The sequence below is a fragment of the Triticum urartu genome, chromosome 4A (assembly GCF_056163025.1).
Source record: "Triticum urartu cultivar PI428250 chromosome 4A, HENAU_Tu73, whole genome shotgun sequence".
Taxonomy (NCBI): Eukaryota; Viridiplantae; Streptophyta; class Magnoliopsida; order Poales; family Poaceae; genus Triticum; species Triticum urartu.
The window spans coordinates 344,683,708-344,699,243 of NC_141876.1; positions in this window are offsets into that span (position 1 = coordinate 344,683,708).

The following is a 15,536-nucleotide window of genomic DNA, read 5'->3' on the forward strand; positions in this document are numbered from 1 at the left end:
GCCTGCTGTAAAACAGAGCGCTCATCAGTCATCTTGTAGTCATAGAATTGCTCCATGACATACAACTCGCTGCCGGCGTCCGAGGCACCAAACTTGGCCTCGAGCGCAGCCCACATGTCCTTGCCATTTTCAAACGACATGTACGAATACACAATGGAATCATCCAGAACACTCAGAAGAGCGCCTTCCAAGAGAGTATTGATCTTCTCAAAAGCTTCCAGTTGTGCTGGATTAAGATCGCTCTCAGGCTTGCCCTTGGTGGCATCATAGCAGCCCATGGTCTGAAACCAATAGACGACTCTCGTGCGCCACCTCTTATATTGCACCCCCTTAAAGGCAGGCGTGTTCAGATGCACGGCAAAACCACTCGGAGTAAATTGCCTATAAACAGGTTTTTGGATTGTTGGAAATATGAGCAAATTACTACGAGATTTAATACGAATAAACAGAAGATAAATCATGACTACAGTAGCAGAGATTGAACTAATCATGTGAACTAGCATAGTAGATGAACAGATCACATCTAGGGCAGATACTAGAAACATGAATTCTACCACGATCTCGAACAGGAAGGATAGAATCACATACGGTGCAGCAGGAGCAGCATTGCCAGAGTTGACGTTGTCGCCCATGTCGTCGAGGATGAGGTTGCCGAGGTCGGGGAAGAAGTCATCGTTCGCGAAGTCGTCGCTACCAGCAGTTGCGCGAGTGTGCTCCCAAAAATCTGATCGCCCCTCTCCCGTACAGGATCACGAGAGGCGGGGTTCCGGAGGCCTGCTGTCCCTTCTCCCGGTGCATGCCGAAAGGAGGGATGGAGAAGACTTGCTTGGCGGCGCAATGATCTGGAATGGTGGTGAGAAACCATACAAAGCGGTGGTGGCTAGGGTAGATGTCCGCCTGACTATATAGTGCGGGCAGGGTAAGTTGTCACGATCCAAAAGAATCGGAAACAGTTCAATAATTAATGTGTCTATTAATTATTAATTAATGACTCATTAATTTTTCCTGAGCAGCAAAAATATAGACAACATGCATAGCTCTGTCCTCAGCTCAGCTCAATCCAGCAACCCGCGGCGCGTCGTGATGAGGCGTGGCGTGGCGAGGCTAGCGACGAGGAGGAGCGCGCGTGTAGGTCTCCTCTTCTCATGCTCATACAAGTGGTAGAAGAGCTCACCTTATAAAGAGGTGCACATCTCTCTCAACTTCCGAGGTGGGACTAAACTTTAGTCTCACTCACTCCACTCATATGTGTGCATGAATGGGCCAAGAGAATTTCAGAATTTTAGTTGGGCTTTGGGCCAAAGGCCTACTAGCAAAATTCGAACAACCCTCCCCTGCACTCCCTTGTCCTCTCCCTGACCCCGTGATGCTCTTGTCCATCGCCGGAGCAAGCCCATGTGCCATGGCAGCATCTGGCTTGGCCTCATGCTCCCCTCGTCTATATAAGCATCTCCGAGGCATCCCGATCGCACCAGGAGCTCCACCGCACTCCTCTGGCTCTCCCCAGCTACTTCCCCTTGCTCGGGAGCTCCTCGTCGCCGCCCCTTTGCCACCACGGCCGCCGCCTCGGCCATCTGAAATTCTTCCAAACCAAATCCTCTTCCTCCACTCTACCTCCACCAGAAGCCTCCACCTCCACCCTGGACCCTCCCCATAGCTTGGCGCCCCCTCCCCGTGGTCGTAGTGCCAGAGCCGTCAACGTCCGAAGCGTTGTCCTCCGCGGTCTAGTCACCGCGCGCTCAGCTAATCCCTGACGTCCATGCCCTAAACCGTTGGCTGCGATGCGATCCCCTAAGCACGCCGGTGGTCCGAGCGCAGCGAGTGGTGGCCCAAAGCGCCGACACTCATCCCCGAAGTCCGCCCCGCCCCGGCCGGGCACGAGGCCTAGAGGAGGAAGACAATGATCAGGCCAGGTGGGCCCCACCCTAGCGCCGACTCCACGTGCCAGTCACTCCACACGTTGACCCCGGTGCGCTGATGTGGATTAGTGAAGGCGCATTCCGTGAACTACGTCCTCACTTATTGAAAAGCATATTCCCGTAAGTGTTCTATTGAAGATACGTTTTCAGTACAGAGAAGACGCAATTTTAAAAGGGGGCTTTCTCTTTTTCCAGCCGCCGGCCGAAATCTCTATATTGTGAACGTTCTTCAGCTAAGGGCATAAATGAATAAGTTTTTATTTGTTTTCTGCCTAACGAATGAACGACCGTATATTTTTGCTCACAACTCCAAATGAGGTGATTCCAAAGCCCACTTCTTCATCTCATCAAGCCCGTTCTGATGGGATCATTTTCACCATGTATTAGCATTCTAAAAATGACCATTTTGCCCCTGCCCTTATTCAGCCCCCTCCGAGAGAGAACGTTTTTCGACAATTCTTTTTGTGAGCTTCTCGCACTTCTTCCCAGTGAATCCCTCCATCCCAGGCAAGCCACACCCTTCACTTGCATGACTGCAATGCAATAACATGGTTTCTTAATTTGAAGTTACTTAAAATATTGCTTTATCTACATGACTTTGTGCATGGCATTTCTTGGAGTTGTTCTGATCTAGCTGATCTTGCTATTGCCATGCTACTGTTTGGATTACTAGGATTTATGCTTGCAGTTGATCGATATCATGTTGCCATTGGATTCTTAGTGGCTAGTATTATTTTCATCATGATGATAGTTGATATTAGAAAGAATTCCTTATTTGACACTATCTTAAATGTTGTTTCCCTATTTGACACCGAAAACTTTTTCTTCCCTATCTAACATCGACTCTAATTTTTTTTTGCCCTTTATGACACTTTCATCTATTTTGAGCCTTAATGGTGTTAAATGTCACCTAAAAAGACTATTTTACCCCTTATGTGGTATGTGAGCAAAGTTTGTGCATGGAGCTTGTGTGGCGGCGGCTCGCACATTGAGTGTACTAGCAGGACGCATATCTTGTGCTGCTCGCGTGTGTGGTGTGCAGCCGGTGACAGATAACCAGCGGAGCTGTGGGACAGCGAGGCGTGCGGGGCCAAAGATGTTAGAGGAACGGAACGGCTGGGAGTAAAACGTTTGGCAACCGAGAGGGCGCGCGATGGCCAGCAGAGTCACCTGCTTGCGTCCGACTTGTGGTCCGCAGTTAGAGAAACCGGCTCATCTGGGCCGGTTGGATGCATGCTCTACAGAAAGGCCAACGGGGCCATGGTGCGGCACGGTAGAAGGGCAAGGTGGGCATCCTTGGTCGCATGTCCTCCATTGCCAGCGCGGCAACCTGAGCCTGCATCATGCACGTCCTCGCCACAATAGCAAGGCAGCACTTGTACACGCCATACACAAGAGCTACCAACATGTGATCACTTGATTGATTTTCTTTTAAAGTTAGCTCACACACCTAGCAACCGAACCGGCTGGGATAAACACATTCAGCTTTTCAGCTACGTAGCATACAACAAACAAGCTGGCTGGACATGTCTTCTTTTTCATTATTAGCATCTATTAAATTTTTGGTCACATACCATATGAGGGGCAAAGAGGTCTTTTTAGGTGCCATTTAACACCGTTAAGGCTCAAAATGGATGAAAGTGTTATAAAGGGCATAAAATTTAGACTCAATGTTATATAGGGAAGAAAAAATTTCAGTGTCAAATAGGGAAAGAAAATTTAAGACAATGTTAAATAAGGAATTCTCTCTTGATATTATGCTTTGGAATATTACTTTGGATATGATGTTATCATGTTGATATGTGGTTAGCTAGTTTGCTCTATTTATTGGATTAGTAGTATCTTGGTACCTGGATTCATCATGATAGTAGTGCCATGCTACCCTCGGAGTATTATGATATGACTACATTATTCTCTATATCATTTGTTGGATATTGCTATGAATTGGATCACAGGCTGATAGATGATACCAGAGTATCGGTGTCGCAGATATACTTTGGGGATAAATTCCGTCATTAAGTTTGTCAGGTGCCACCGAACCAAGCTTTTCCAGTGCAACCAAATTTGCCTTTATGGGAAGGCCCTAATGCGGTCTCTTGTCGTGTCTCTCGTCGGTGCCTCCAACTAGGGAAGTTTATGGGCACGCGCTACCGTGATCAGATAGGCGGACATACACCTTGTGAGCCTGAGTTTTGTTATGTGCACATGTCCCCGTTTGGGACTGCTTTTGTTTTGCCACGACAGTGGCCATTGTATGTCAATAGTTGACATCGAGGTCACCCAGGACTGAACTCGAAGGGGGTGTTGGTCGGAGTGGCCGGGACAGTGTCATGGCAATAGATTGGTTTGGTCAGAACATTGTTGGTCCACCCGAATGGGAGCTAGAGACCATGGGTTCTGTGATGTGGGTACAGTGTGCTAACCTCCGCAAAGTGTGTGTTTAATCTATTGATAGCCGCGTCCTCGGTCATGGGCACAAGTTGGTACTAGGTCACACTATTCGAGAAACACTCACATGATGGAATGACTATTTTTTTTGAATATTTACTGTAGGGTAAAAACCCCAGATTCCTTTATTGCAGCAAAGAAACAAACAAAACTGTATAGAGGAGTTCAAAGGTTACAGGCCTAAACTAAGTTAGAAAGGAAGCTTACTTTACATAAGGGAATTAACCCAATCAACAAGCCTATGCTTAAAACTATCCTTAAGTCTATGAGACAGCAGAAGAATATCATGTACAAAATTACATCTCCATGCTGCAAAAGTAGCCCTTGTCCCCCTGAAGGTTCTCCCATTCCTCAGCATCCATATATTCCAAGCAGCTATGAGCATCACTTCAAAGAATAATGGGTGTCCAAAACTCTGCCTTGCTTGGGCGATACACTTCTGGATATTAGAGCCATGGCTCCAATCAATTTGCAAGTAATTCCAAACCCTGCAACTGAAGTTACATTCAAAGAAAAGGTGTGCTCTATCTTCATAAACATAAGTGTTGTAGATGACACATATGTTATCATCCAAAGGGGACCGCCAATGCCTTCTGACCAACATGTGATCAGGTAAGCGGACATACACCTTGTGAGCCCGAGTTTTGTTATGTGCACATGTCCCCGTTTGGGACTGCTTTTGTTTTTCCGCGATAGTGGCCATTGGATGTCAATAGTTGACATGGAGGCCACCTAGGACTGAACCCGAAGGGGGTGTTGGTCAGAGTGGCCGGGAGAGTGTCATGGCAGTAGATTGGTTTGGTCAGAACATTGTTGGTCCACCAGAATGGGAGCTAGAGGCCATGGGTTCTGTGATGTGGGTACAGTGTGCTAACCTCTGCAAAGTGTGTGTTTAATCTATTGATAGTCGTGTCCTCGGTCATGGGCACAAGTTGGTACTAGGTCACACTGTTCGATCACCACTCACATGATGGAATGACTATTTTTTGAATATTTACTGTAGGGTAAAAACCCCACAGTCCTTTATTGCAGCAAAGAAACAAACAAAACTATACAGAGGAGTTCAAAGGTTACATGCCTAAACTAAGTTAGAAAGGAAGCTTACTTTACATAAGGGAATTAACCCAATCAACAAGCCTATGCTTAAAATTATCCTTAAGTCTATGAGAAAGCAGCAAAATATCATGTACAAAATTACATCTCCATGCTGCAAAAGTAGCCCTTGTCCCCCTGAAGGTTCTCCCATTCCTCAGAAGCCATATATTCCAAGCAGCTATGAGCATCACTTCAAAGAAGAATGGGTGTCCAAAACTCTGCCTTGCTTGGGAGATACACTTCTGGATATTAGAGCCATGGCTCCAATGAATTTTCAAGTAATTCGAAACCCTGCAACTGAAGTTACATTCAAAGAAAAGGTTTGCTCTATCTTCATAAACATAAGCATTGCAGATGAGACATATCTTATCATCCAAAGGGGACCGCCAATGCCTTCTAACCAACATGTCCAAGGGGACCGCCAAACTAGATCAACATGTCCTTATCCTTAGGTCTGCAAACTAGATCCTAGGTAGCTAGAGATTGCTTGGGGGCATCAGAGTTGCCCCTCCAAAGGCATTGTCTGAAGATCCTGTCAAGGTGCTTAATAATACTAGGAGGAAAGCTGCATAGGAAGTATATGGGCATCGAGGTAAGGACAGATGTGATCAATTGCAACTTTGACCTTTGATTAAGCATGGCGGAGCTAACTGATAATCTTCTTTCAACACTGTCCACCAAAGGCATTAAATAAACAATTCTAGGTCTTGTAGTTCCAAGAGGCAGGCCCAGATATGTGAAAGGTAACTGCTCCAATCTACAACCCAAAATGCTGGAAAGTCTCTGAGCCTCAGCTGGCTCCATATTGATGGGAATCATTGAAGACTTGGCAAAATTCACTTTGAGGCCAGTTGACTGCTGAAAAATATGGAGCATGTTCTTGAGAGCAACCAACTGGTCCTCCACTGCAGAGAGGATGATTATTGTATCATCAGCATACAGGATAATAGGAAAATCAGGATCATGAGATGGGATTGGAAGGGTTAACACTCCCTAGCCAGCATGTCATTGACCACATATTGAAGGAGATCAGCAGCAATAACAAACAAAACTGGGGAGAGTGGATCACCCTGCCTGACCCCACATTTGCATTTGAACTGTTTACCAGGCACACCATTGAGGATTACAGATGATGAGCCAGATGAAAGGATCTCTTTAATCCAAGCAATCCATTTTGCATCAAAACCTTTATGTTGAAGAATTTGCAGGATAAGGTCATGCTCTATAGTGTCGAAGGCTTTTGCAAAATCCAGCTTCAAAATGATGGTAGGCCTTCTTGACTGCTTACATTGATGAATGTACTCAAAATCCCAAGCCAGGCAGTCCTGGATGGCTCTGCTCTTCAAAAACCCATATTGGTTTTTGTTAATACATCGAAGAATCACCTTTTGCAACCTGTTTGCCAGCAGCTTAATAAGGAACTTTGGACATGTGTTAGTCAGAGAAATCAGCCTAAAATCCCTAGGTCCCGCAAGAGACAGGATCTTTGGTATGAGGGTGATGAGAGAGCCATTAATATTCTCCAGCGATAATTTCCCATAAAAAAATCCTGAATGAGATTTAAAAAATCCTTCTCAATGATGGGCCAACACTTGTTGACAAAGAGGCCATTAAAGCCATCAGGCCTAGGGGCTCGATCAGTTGGCAGATCCTTCAAAATAGTGTTGATTTCCTTAGCAGAGAAAGGTTCAGACATGCTCTATAATCCATCGACTGGGTGAATGAGATTGGGCAAATCAAAGCCCATATTGATTCCTTGGGCCTGGCCCATTCTGTTTTTAAAAGATAACCAAAGAATTCCCTCCATTTGGGAATGATCAGAGACTGGATCACCACCAGCCACAGAAAGACTCGCAATAGTATTCCTGCGTAAACGTTTAGAGACCATGGCATGAAAGAACTTAAAATTCTCCTCACCAACCTTAATATAACAGATAGTACACCTCTGCTTTCAATAAATATAGTGTATTCTAAGCAAATTCTCATGGTGTAGCTTAACAATGTTCCGAAAGTTAAATTCAGGCGTGGTGAGAGACCGAAGCTCTTCCAAGTTATCAAAGTACAAAATAACCCGGCTGCAGTCCATTGTGAGTCGTTTCAGATACGACAAGTTTTTGCTCCAGGCCTTAAGGGCATAACTTAGACGCTTAAACTTGATTGACAAAACTGCAGAAGCAGACATGTCAGCAAACACCGACTGATTCCAAGAACTCTTGACATAGTCCATAAACCCAGGCATGTCCACCCAAAAATTTTCAAACCTAAAAACCTTGGCCTTGGGTATAGTTGTGTCAATGGAAACCACACAAGGAACATGATCGGAGGACGTTTTTGCCAAGGGTAGAACAAGTATATTAGGATAGTAAGAAATCCAATCAGATGTTGTAAAGAACCAATCCAGCTGCTCTAACAATGGTTGCTCTTGCATATTTGACCAAGTAAAGCTCCTTCCCTTGAAAGGTAGTTCAAGTAGTCCCAAGTGGCCAATAATCTCATTAAAAAGAAAAATGTCATTAACATCACCCTCGGTCTGTTCCTGTTATCCAAGGAGCAAATGAAATTGAAATCTCCTAAAAGCAGCCAATTTTCATCATTGGGGATATTCAGATGATAGATCCAACTAACAAAGTTGTCCCAAGGGGGACCATCACAAGGTCCATAGACAGACACTAGGGTCCACTTCTCAGCATTATGAACAGATTGTCACGAAACCACAATGCCAAAGCTTTGTATCTAAACCAGAGTCCCTTTAAAGATTGAGGAATTCCAAAATACTAAAATACCACTAGAGGCACCCACTGATGGGGTAAACACAAAAGTGTCAAAGTGTGGAGGACAGAAAGCTCTAATTTTTCAGATATCAAAATCATCACATTTCGTCTCTTGCAGGCAAAGAATAGAGCATTAACTTTCCTCGATCTTAGCTCACACATCTCTCTGACGAGCATCAGAGTTCAAACCACGAACATTCCAGGACAGCACATGCCAGTTACGATAAGTTGTACTATCCATAATAAGCTCGCATTAGTAAATCAAGGACTGCTAAGCCTAACATACCAGTATCAAGAACGACATCCACCATTACCAAAAGACCATAGAGTTCAACGAGTTCAGATAAACAGTAGCCACTAACAAAATAAAAACTAAGGCAGGTAAAACTCCTCTGGCGTAGATCATGAAGCCTAGATTTACTCATCATTAGGAACTAGGTGAGAGGAAGGGTTCTTTGGGGAACCCGTAAGCTTCTCCATAGTCAACTGGTCTTCAGAGATACCCAGGTGAGCGCCGACTGCCTGCATTTCAAAAATTGGAGTTGGCGGAGGTATCGCCGGCATAGTTTCCTTAGGTTCAGGAGCATCAACCACCACCTTGGCCTTCTTAGCCCGTGGACGCCTCAATGGAGCCACCTTGATGAGAATTGCAGAAGAAGGTTTATACCCAGAGGCCTTGGCCGCGCTGCGTGTCATGCGCCTAACAGAGAAATCTGGATTTGACGCTACTACAACAGAGGATCTGCGGCCACACCTGGCCTCGCCTCCACGCTTCCTTAGCATTGCAGGTAAAATGAACATGAACTGAAACTCATCTTCAGGGTTCTGTGACTAAACATCATCAATAGGCAGCAGTTTGAACTGTCAACATATGGCACTTCAGACTCAACAGACTCAGTAAGGATCTCCTCAATAACCACCGAAGAGCGGGGCGTGGGTGGAATTTCAAGCTGCATCAGATAACCAAATTTGGTCCCAAAGTTCTCGGGCCAGACACAAGTGGTGAGCCGAGACAACCATTGCTGGTTCACGGGTAGAGGAGCTGGCACATTTTTGATGAAAAATGTAACATCCCAAATTTTCAATTTGGAATGTTATACATTAGATCATCATTGCATATCATATTTTATTTTGCATTTTGGTTGATCCCAGAAATACTAAGCAACTCAATGACCCACGGAGAGAGTTGGGGATTTCGTTATTTTCATATTTGAGTTTTCTCAAATTTTGAGAATAGGATCATTTGATTTTACTTATTTTATCATCAATTATTTCTATTACAAAAATATGAGAGAGGGAATAAAATGACTTTCCCAAAATAAAGAAATATTGAGGATTTAATAATAAAATCAAATAAGATTTTATTTCAGAGTTTTTCGGTGTTTTATTTGAATTTAGGAAAAATATGTGTTTTTCAAAATTGCATTTAGGTCCCAAATAAATGTTCACCTTGTGCGGCTTGATTTTAGAAGCCCGTCAAAATTTATTTCGGAATTTTTGGAGCCCGTTTAGTATTTCTTTTTATTTTTCTTCTGCGCGTAATTAAAAAAAACGCGCACCGCCCTATGGGCCGTGTCCGACCGGGACACCGGCCCGGGCAGGCTTTATAAGCCGGGGCAGCCCACCCGGGCAAACCCTAGCCGCCCTAGCCCCAAGCCGCCGCCCCGCCGCGCTGCTGCCCGCCTCCGCCCCGCCGCCGCCGCACGCCGCCCGAGGTTCGCTGCCGCCTCGAAATCCGCGCCAGTTTTTTTTATTTTTTTCAAAAAACCGATCGGTTTTTCTGTCGGTTTTTTTTAGATTCGGTTTTTTAAATAGATCGGTTTTTCCGGTTTATTTAAATAGTGAGCGTTCGTCCGTTCGTTCGTTCTAGCGAATGTTCGTCGTTTTTCTTTTTCTCAGATTAAATCCGCGATTTTTCCGATCGCGATTCCTGATCCGATTTTCGTTTTAGTATAACTTTTCGCTCGTTTATCAGAATCAGGCGATTCAAGCGCCTGGAGTTTCGTCTCGAAACCCTCTATCCGTTTAACCAACTTAAACAAGATTTTTCTACTGTAAAATTTTCCCTAGATCCAGATTAGTAGATCGAAGTTGTTTTCTTTCGGCATTTCACTTTCGTTGCTTCATTCGATTTGATTCTTTTTGCCAACCGGAGTTCTTAAGTTGAACCTTCTGGTTAGATCTCTTCTTTGAGTTTTACCCGTGCATTAGATGAGTACTTATTGTATGCTTGTTTGTTTGTCTGCGATAGAATACCCGGAGTGCGCTGCATGTTACTTCGAATCTCTAGGTTTCGCGGATCATCAGCAAGGCAAGTAGCACTTTGATCATACCTTTCCTACTACCCAGTTTTATTGCATTAGATCAATACTCACACATTGCATGATTAGGATCTAATTAAATTGTGGGATGGGAAGTAGTTGAGGTAGTACCTATTACCTGTTTATTATCAAACCTTTGGGAGTTACTTCTATGTTTGCTTATTATGCCATGTTATGCTAGTAGACGTGGATTGGGTGAGTGATATGCATGACAGATGTGAGTTTTGTTAATTAATGGTTTATCTAAGGTGGCAACCTAAACACACATCTAGGTGGATTGAGGCACCTGGGTATTCCAGGACTTGCCTGTTTTCTTTTGGACTGCCACCCAGGCTCAAAGGGATCATGAGACTATTCATACTAGAAACTTCCGTGTGCAGCCACAAGCTATTATGGGCTCTAGCATAGTTGACTAAGTTGTGCGAACTCTTACAGTGGTAGACTAGCAGATGTAGGGGATGTAGGTGGTACGGTCTACCCGATCATAAGGTGCTAGCGCTTCTGAAAGACTATGTCTCGGTCATCCGTCTTCTCAAACACCATGTAGTGCGAGAAACCAAACGGAGGCAATCAAGTCTTGAGGGGAAAAGTGCGCAAACCTCTGTAGAGTGTAATAAACTAATCATGGTTACCGTGTCCCCGGTTATGGACATCTTGAGTATCTAGTACCTGGATTATCATGTGAAACTCAACATGTTACTCTAAATTAATTTTGTTGGGTTATGTTTAATGATGATGCTTAATTGGGATTGAGAATGCTGTCATCCATTCTCAATGTTTAACAACTACCATGATAGTTAAATAAATCTATTTCTTTGAAGTAGGGAAAAATTGGCTTTACGCAAAACTGTAACCATAGAGCTTTCCACCAGCCAAATATGCATATAGTATAGCTGTTTCATTCCATTACTCTCTATGTGTTACATTGCCAGCATATTCCATGTGCTGACCCGTTTCGGGCTGCAACGTTAATGTTGCAGACTTTTCAGACGATGATTAAGGAATTTTTAGGTCGTGGTTCTATACTCAGTGATGCCGTTGGAGTTGATGGACTCACTTATCTTCCAAGCCTTTCGCTGTTATCGTTATTAGATGGCCTTAAGCCATATTAATTGTAATAAGTTCTCTATGGAGACACTCGATGTAATAAGTGTGTGATTGCTACTCTGCTATAAATCCTCCGAGTACTGTGTGGTGTCAGCATTACTGATCTAGAGATGACACCGGAGCACAGAGATCAGACTATTTGAGGTCTGGTCACTACAGAGATGGTATCAGAGCACATGCTGACTGTAGGACACGACCACTAAGCTAAAAGACCTAGATCACTTTTCACTCTCTCCTCTTCTGACTTCTCATCTTTTCTACTCTTTAGGATGGTGGATGCAAGGAACAAGTTCACGCAACCGGATGAAGATACACCCTTTGGACGTCACTTGAAGGAAGTCACTAGATACCTGAACATAGGAGTACCAAGCTTCACAGGAACCTATAACGCCACTTTACCTGAAGAAGAGCGTTGGATGATTCAAATTCAAGTTCCAGGAAGGACGTTCATGCCAGTCACTGAGCCCATAGAGTTTTATTTTGATGCACCAACTTGGAGTCTAGGAAAGAGCATGGCAGCTCACATCGCCATGGGACGCATTGGAGAAGTCTAACGCAAGGATCTCAAGGATACTATCTACCAGATTTGTGGGCGCCAAGATGAACACTAGGAGATGATCAACACCAGGAAGGATAGATCAATTGCAGCTTTTATCCAGGAGCTAAACCAGCACATTCGACGACAGGAGAACCAGATGTGCGCCGACATGATAAATCTGAAGAAGGCTAAGACTAGAATCAAGGAACTGGAGGAAGAACTCAAGGCTACACGTGAAGATTATGAAGAGGAAATTGAAGTATTGGTGGAGAAGAATGATGACCTGATCAAGAAGATTGGAATATTTATGGGAAGCCCTACACCAGTAGAGGAAGACGAACAACCCAAGGAGATTAGCCCGGAAGACTACATCATCATCGACGGCACCGATTCGGATCCAGATAGTAGCGATGATGACTATGTTGATGAAGCTGGAGCAGATATCATGGAGTCTGCAACCGAAGAATATTTCTAGTAGACCACCTCATCAGTAGTAGTAGTCCACCATGTAAATATAGTAGTCCGAGCACTTTTGCAATTGTTAGATCGATTGTATGCCCTTGTTTGATTGAATGAAGTGAATTGTTTGCTTTTGCCTCATGTGCATATGGGTAGTGTTTTCTCTTTAGACCCCCTCTATTCTTTCATCTCATCTTTTCTAAAACCCCTCAGATGCCTTCGAGACGTGACCTCGGATTTGCCTTTCCACCGGAGCTCACCCAGTTGATCCAGGAGCAGAACACATTGATGCAGTTGCTAGTCCAGAATCAAAACCAGGGGAACAACAACAACAACAATCCACCACCACCACCACCTGTTGATCACTTAGCCTGTTTTCCTAGGCTGAATCCGCCAGTATTTTCCAGTAGCATCGAGCCGATAGTAGCAGATGATTGGCTCCGCAAGACAGCTAGGGAGTTAACCACAGTAGGATGCACAGATGCGGAGAAGGTGAAGTTTGCCGCACATCAGCTAGAAGGACCCGCAGCATCATGGTGGGAGAATTTCACAGCCACTTTCCCTGTCGACACTGACACATGGGACCAGTTTTAGCAGGCTTTTCATACTGCACATGTTTCAGCAGGAGCTATGGCCATGAAGAAGCGTGAGTTTCGCAACTTGCGCCAAGGGGGACGGACAGTTGGCCAGTATGTGGAGGATTTTAGTAAGTTAGCACGTTATGCACCAGATGACGTCGCTACGGATGCAGCTAAGCAGGAGAAGTTTCTGGAAGGACTTAATGATGAGTTGAGCATGCAATTGATGGTAGCAACCTTCAACAACTACCAGGAGTTGGTAGATCGTGCTATATGATTGAAGGGAAGCAGCAGCAAATTGAGAATCGCAAGAGGAAGTATGGACAAGGGAAGTACACTTCAGGAGCTCAGCAGAAGCCACATTTTACCCCTAGACCGGGAGGACATTTTCAGCATACCCATGGAGGAGGTGGCTCGGACAATCACAATGGCACCAAGAAAGGTAATGGCAACAGAGGAAGCAACGGCCAGAATCACACCAACCCATCAACCCCAGCCAAGAAGGACCTGAGTCAAGTCACTTGCTTTAGGTGTTAGAAGACCGGACATTATGCCAATGAATGTCCTGAAGGCCAAAATGGCAATGGAAGTTCTGGGAAGAAGCCGAACCCTTTCAACATGGGACAGGTGAACCATGTTAGCGTGGAGGAGGTTGAAGCTCAGCCCGATGCAGTAATAGGTAAGTTTTTGGTTAAGTCATTTACTGCACTCGTTCTTTTTGATACTGGTGCATCGCATTCATACATCTCAAGGGGATTTGTGGATAAGTATAACCTATCAACCCAAGCCCTTAGGTCACCCATGTTAGTAACCTCGCCTAGAGTAGAGTATGTGGCTAGTCTATGGTGTGATCGATTACCATTAAGGATTGGTAACTATGTTTTTCCCTCAGACCTAATAGTATTGGAATCCCAAGGATTGGATATGATATTAGGCATGGATTGGTTATCAAAGTATGAAGGGAATATTGAAGGTGCTAGTACGTCAATTTTGCTTACCACACCAGAAGGGAGAAGGATCAAGTATGTATCCTGGCATGTGCCAAAGAGGACTCAAGTAAATTGCCTAACAGGAGTTGTGCAGGAGGAAGTACCAGTGGTAAGGGATTTCCCTGAAGTATTTCTAGAGGAGTTGCCAGGCATGCCACCGGATAGAGATATTGAGTTTTTGATTGAGCTATTGCTAGGCACAGGGCCAATATCAAAGAGACCATATAGGATGCCAGCAAAGGATTTGGTGGAAATTAAGAAGCAGATTAAGGAGTTACTGGATAAGGGATATATCTGCCCAAGTTCTTCACCTTGGGGATCGCCAGTACTTCTAGTGGAGAAGAAGGATGGATCGTTAAGGATGGTTGTTGATTATCGAGGATTGAATGAAGTAACGATCAAGAACAAGTACCCACTACCAATGATCAATGATTTGTTTGATCGATTGCAAGGAGCTAAGGTATTTTCCAAGATCGGTCTGCGATCAGGATACCACCAGTTGAAGATTCGAGAACAGGATATACCTAAGACAGCTTTTACCACCAGGTATGGGTTGTACGAGTATACCGTTATGTCATTTGGTCTGACTAACGCACCTGCCTATTTTATGAACATGATGAACAAAGTATTTATGGAGTTTTTGGATAAGTTCATCGTAGTGTTCATTGATGATATCCTGGTTTACTCGAAGAATGAAGAGCAGCATAAGGAACATTTGCGACTAGTACTTGGAAAGCTCAGAGAACATCAATTATATGCCAAGTTCAGCAAATGTGAGTTTTGGTTGAAGGAAGTAGGATTCCTCGGACACGTTATATCTGGAGAAGGTATAGCCATTGATCCCACTAAAGTTGATACCGTGACCAAGTGGGAAGCCCCAACAACAGTTGGAGAGATCCGGAGTTTTCTTGGACTCGCAGGATACTACCGGAGATTTATTGAGAATTTCTCAAAGATTGCGAAGCCTATGACTGAGTTGTTGAAGAAAGATACCAAGTTCATATGGATAGAGGAATGTGAGGCTAGTTTCCAGGAGTTGAAGAAACGTTTGGTTACCTCACCAGTGTTGATTTTGCCAGATCAGACCAAAGATTATGAGGTGTATTGTGACGCTTCACGTCGAGGACTTGGAGCAGTGCTTATGCAGGAAGGGAGAGTTGTTTCATATGCCTCAAGACAACTGAAACCTCATGAGTTGAATTATGCCACGCATGATTTGGAGTTAGCAGCCGTAGTGCATGCATTGAAAACATGGAGACATTTTCTGATTGGAAATCATTATGAGGTGTACACGGATCATAAGAGTTTGAA